The sequence below is a fragment of the Pseudorca crassidens genome, chromosome 12 (assembly GCF_039906515.1).
Source record: "Pseudorca crassidens isolate mPseCra1 chromosome 12, mPseCra1.hap1, whole genome shotgun sequence".
Lineage (NCBI taxonomy): Eukaryota > Metazoa > Chordata > Mammalia > Artiodactyla > Delphinidae > Pseudorca > Pseudorca crassidens.
In genome coordinates, this window is record NC_090307.1 from 43897659 (window position 1) to 43903671 (window position 6013).

The following is a 6013-nucleotide window of genomic DNA, read 5'->3' on the forward strand; positions in this document are numbered from 1 at the left end:
TGTTTTCCTAAATAGGTTCATAGAAGTCATCACAGGAAAAAGAGTATATTGTTGGTTTCCTTACATTTTAACATAATTTAGTATTGATTTTTACATATATAACTTGCATACTATTAGAAACCTATCCTGACGTTACCAGTTCTTGAGTTGACAATTTTTAGTGTAATTAAAACTAATTTTGCTTCATGATAGTTAAATGTTTTTCTTTTTAATTAGGTTTCAAAGGACTGTAAATAATCATGCCTGAAAATAAGATAATTTCCTATTCTTCCACTGGAGGAGAGCAAACAAAGAAAGGTAAGCTTATCCTTAAGTGATTTCCTTTGAAACTAGGTCAAAGATAAATGTGACTCAGGTCACTCACAGAAGACAGTTGTAAGGACAGTAGTGTTCTCCAGGACCAGGGGTCACAAAACCAAAATTTACTGGGATCAGGAAGGTGAGGTAAGCAAAAGGAGTAAATCAGTTTAAGGAAAACCTACTGTATTGGATTATAATCAATTTCTTATATAATTACTACTGAACTACAGTATAAGCAGTACCATAGGTAGGTAGTACAATGGTCTGCTGGAGTCAGCTCTTACTAGCTCATGTGAGCCAATTGTATACATCTCTTCTCAATTCCACTCCATTGACTGGTTGAAATTGGTGGTATGGTGACAGGTGGTTATTAAAATTTTACCAGCACACCACTGAAGAGAAACATACAAAATGAAAAATGAAAAAAAAATACTTGTATAATTCTATTTTAAAAATTGTATTAGATTTTACCACATTACTTTGCAACTTGGGCCCCTTTTGCATCTTTTATTCTGCATCATGTTAGCAATATCATGTCTTTGCCTGATACAGAACAGAGGTCAGTAAATTATAGCCCATGGGCCAAATCTGATCAGCAGCCCTTTTTGTACAGCCCAAAAGCTAAGAATAGTTTTTACATTTGTAAAGGGTTGTAAAAAGAAACGAAAGAAACAAAACAAAGACGAATATGCAACAGAGACAGCATGTGACTCACTAAACCAAAAATTTTTACTACCTGGAACATTATAAAAAAAAGTCTACCAATCCTTGGTATAGAATTTTGTCTCAAATACTTAACTGGGAAAAATAGTCTTCATATGAGTTATCCATTGCTGCCCTAAGGCCATGTAACAACCAACCACAAAAAATGCAGGTACATAGAGCATCATAAACATTCATTTTAGCTCACTTGTACTGGGTGGTTCTCAAGTGGGCCCAGGAAGGCTCACTCACACAACTGCAGTAAGCCACAGGCCAGCTAAGCATCATTACAGATTTTGCTCATTTGAGCTGGGCCTTCACAGGCCTAGGGTGTTGGCTGGCCACACTGACTCAGCCCTGCACCATGTTGTCTCTCATACTCTTACAGCAGCCTGACCTCGTGGTGTACGAGGGGGAACAGAAGGTCACAAGGCCAAGGCTCAGAACTGGCACCCTATCATTTCTGCTATATTTTATCAGCCAAAGCAAGTCATAGGCCCAGCCTAGAGTCAAAAGGCAAGGGATTAGACTCCACCTTTTAGTGGTAGATGCTGCAAAGTCACATTGCAGAAGAAGGTGAACACTGGAAGAAGAAAATTAGTGGGGCTATTACTGCAATCAAAGCACTACAGTCTCATTTGGGCTATAAAAGAAAGCAGTCATTTAGTATTCCAAACATAGTTGAGGATATCACACAATGGATTTCATGTAGGATTACGAATCTTGCGTAGGATTTTTAGTGGCTTAGCACCACAGTTACTTTCAGAATATTTCAGTAAGTTTGTTTTTTAGCTCTTTATTCATTCTATCAATATTATTTGACAAAATTGATGTTATTTCATTTTCACAGATTTTGTGTAGTGATGTTTAAGCAAAAACTTCTCATGTCTGGAAAATGACTTCAACCTCAGATTAGGAAAATGCACTAGGTTTCTCACATAAAACAATTTTCCCAAAGATACAATTTGGAAAGAGATAGGATAATCAAATTATACTTGTGCCTATCTCATGTTTAAATATTTGTAAAGAACTATTGAAAATTTTTGGATTAATTATAATGTTAATTAAAAACTAATAGTTTGTTCCAAGACTTCAGAGAGCTGAGCTGGTGATTTCCCTCTGAGTAACCTGACAAAGACTCTTTATTTTGTACTGGAACATAAAATGACCAGTCCATACTGGATTGCAAGCAAAAGCTCTTGTGTGTAGTACATTAGGAGAAAGTTAATCATGTTAAACACGACAGGACACCTACTTTCCGTCTATGCAATGGAGAAATATACAGTCAGATAAAACCACACATCACATTATACAGTGGAATCTAAGGGTTCTTTGATATAGGTTATTCCTGCAAATGCATACAAAATGGAAATACATCTGGCTGGCTAACTGTGTGGAAAATAATATGGTTAATAAATTGTCTTTTGAAATGTACTTAGTAAGTTCAGGATATTTGTATTTAAATGACATTAGGACCAATATTTGGAACGCTGGCATAAACAGTGATTATCAGTTAAAATTAATTTCTATCTCTTTGGCATCATACCATCATTAAGCTCCCTATCCTCTTTGTAACACAACAACAAATACTATAAAGAACATTCAGCTTATCAAGCAAAGCATTGAGATGTCCATGTTCAAACTACAGAAACTTAGCAGTCTTAGCAAATTTTAAACTTTTAAGCCCAAAGCAATCTTTGCTGGATGATGTATTGAACCTAATTACGTACCAACCTTTGAAAAGGTTCGTCATTAACATCACAAGAAGACAACCTCAGATCTTATTTATTAACTTCTACCAGATGATATTCAACATAATAATACTCTTCTTCACGTCAAAAATAAATCCTTTCCTTATATTGTGTAAATCACCCTGCAACTACTGTGGTTATATCAAAATTCTTATTATACTATAAAGCTTAGCAAACTGGATGATTATTCTGTGCTCTCAGTTGAAATAAAAAATAAAACAAATTATTAAACTTTCCAATTGTTCTGTAGAGTCACAGCCATATCTTAAACATGCTGACCAACAGTATTTTCACATGACTCCTATTTACAAACAGTTAGCTCTGGGATACTAATTTCTATTACAATTAAAAGTACATTTTTACAAACTTACCGCCTATAATATTTGGATACTCAGGCAACATATTCACTAAAGTGCATTTCATGGCAGCATCACTTATTTACTTGTATTAAGATACTGATAATGCCTTAATTTTTCTATGTATTGTTTTTCATAATGCATCCTTTCCATATAAAAGGCAGAGACTGTATAATATTGTTTTTTTAGAGAATAGCACCTTTCTATGTTGAAATAGGAAATATTTCATACATGTAAAAATATCTGTAACATATATGTAAAGGACAACAAACACTGATAAAATCGAGTGTCTGTGCACTCATAATGCACATTAAGAAACAGTACACTGTGTTCTCTCATCTCTTCCAAATCACATTTAGTTTTATATATTATATGTAAATATGCTAATATACCTTTATTATAGTTTTACATATTTAATCTCATAATTTTAACTGTCATTAATTCACTAATATTAGACAATCTGAAAATGAATTAATATTTTTACTTTCTTCTACTGTTTAGTCTAGATCCTTTAGTACTCTGTTAAATGTAGGCAATAAAAATGTGCTCACTTATCTCCCTGTTCCTGATTTTTAAGATGAGACTTTTAATGTTTCACAACTAAATATGATTTTTTTAGTATTTTTATAGTTTACTATAAACTGTGAACATGTATTGAATTTTATTTATTTCATTTGGTTAAACTTTACATGTATTGATACAATATTGTTAATAATGTTTTATTTTTATATCCTCTGTATGCAATATTTCTGCTTTACATTCATAAGTTGTATTTGTTTCTTCTGTTTCTTCTCTTTTGTCTTGATTAATTTTGCCAGATGTATTCATTGGTGCTATATTTTTCAAAGTGGTAGTTTCTCACCTTTTAAATAATCTCTAGGGTTGTTTTCTTGTTGTTGTTGGTTTGCTTTCTGTTAATTTCAGATATTATTGCCCCCTTATCTTCCTTCTACTTTCTTTGGGTTTGTTTTCCCATATATTCTTAATTTGGATGCTTAAATCACTAATTTTCAGCCTTTTTTCTTTTCTAATATAAATTTCTTAAAGTTACAAATTTCCCTTCACATATTATAGAGATAATAAAAAGGACTGGATGTCAAATCAGACTCACATGAAAGTTGACTCATCATGCAGAGATTCACTCAGCATGTGTAGCTTTATTCAGTGCTGGTATCAATAATACTGTATTTAACTTTAAAAACTTGAATTATAATTCATACGCTACCATAAAAATTCACCTCTTTCAATTGGGTATTTTCAGTATAATCACAAGGTTGTGCAACCATCACCATTATCTAATTCCAGTACACTTTCATAACCCCAAAAAGCAGCCCTATACCATTAGCTGCCACCCCCCCACCCCAGCCCCTGGCAACCACAAAGCTACTTGCCTTTCGGTAACATCGTGGGCCTGGTGGGTGTCGACCAGTTCCTGGTGAAGACAGGCACCATAACGACCTTTGAGCATGCCCACTACACGCACGTGATGAAGTTCAGTGTAAGCCTGGTCTTCAGGCTCGCTGTGGAAGCTAAGAACCCGGCTAACCTGCCCAAACTGGTCAGGTGGAGGGGCTGAAGCTGCAGGCCAAGTCGGATCCCAGGGAGCAGTGCATCATCAAGCAGTCGGGGAGCACATCACTGCAGGTGCCGTTGAGCTGCACCTGGTGATCTGCCTGAAGGACCACACTTGCATCCCCTATCAAGAAATCCAACCATGTCATCTGGTACCGTGAGACCGTCTCCGAAAAGTCGAATGTGCTTTGCCTGTCCAAGACCTGCAACAAGTGCACTCCGTTGCACATGGAAGCGCGGCCCTTCCCCAATGACCTGGCGGTGGACAGCAGGAGCGCGGTGTCCACCCACCAGGAGGTCAAGTATTGGCCTGGCCAACTACCTGGAAGAGAAGTACGAGTGGGATGTGGCCTAGGCCCGCAAGATCTCGTGCGTCGGCACCAGCCCCGATATCCCCACCGACATCACCAGGCTTGTGCAGTCCCTCAACGAGATCAAGTACAGCGTCGTGGCCGGCCTCCAGTGGGCGCGCTGTGCCAAGAAAACACGCGGGGCGTGCGCTTCGAGGTCCTAGATGCGACGCCGCCCGGGATGCCACTCAGATCGCCCCCACCGTCCGCCCGGCGCCGCCTCCACGCCGCAGGCTGACAGCCAGCGCGGGTTCCTGGAGCCCAGTACCTTGCGGAGAGCCGGGGTCAGGAAGAAGCGCTTGGTGGCGTCCTGTACAGAAGCGGGGCCGCGTCTTCGAGGAGTCCCGGGTGGCCCGCACCCCCATGTCGTGAAGGCCTACCTGCCCGTCAGCGAGCCCTTTGGCATCACCGCCAACCTGCGGTCCCACACGCGCGGGCGGCCAGGTCTTCCCCCGTGTGTGTGTGTGTGTGACCACTTTCAGTCCTGCCCAGAGGCCCCTTCGCCAACACCAGCGCCCAGCCAGGTCGTGGCGGAGACGCGCAAGAGCAGAGGCCTGAAGCAAGGCAGTCCAGCTGCACAACTTCCTGAACAACTCACGGAGCAGCATCTGCTCCGTCGTGAGTGACTGCAGCATCGAGCCGCGAATTCTCCTCAAGATACCGCGAGAACGTCCGGACGCAGTGATGCTCCGCCTACGGGATTTTAGGTTCCACTCGGTGCCACCTCTCAACGTTAACGCCTGATAACCCTTTCTGCTGACATTTATATCAGGACTTCCGAGGTAACAGAATTGCCCTCACAGCAGGGATTTATTTGGCAAGTGGAGGGTGTCGGGAGGGGGGATGGGAGACCGTTTTGGACTTTTCATAGAAATGAATTGATAAAATATTTGGCATTGTGTGTCTGCCTTCTTTTAAACTGGAATTCTGTCGAGATTATTTTTTTGTGGTGGAGTAATATTCCGTTGGATGTATATTCCAC

General features: G+C 39.7%; 1 pseudogene; it reads left to right on the top strand.

Annotated features, from left to right (window-relative positions):
- The first annotated feature begins 1366 nt into the window (after positions 1 to 1366).
- Positions 1367 to 5657, top strand: LOC137204039 (elongation factor 2-like; annotated as a pseudogene).
- The last annotated feature ends 356 nt before the right edge of the window (positions 5658 to 6013 follow it).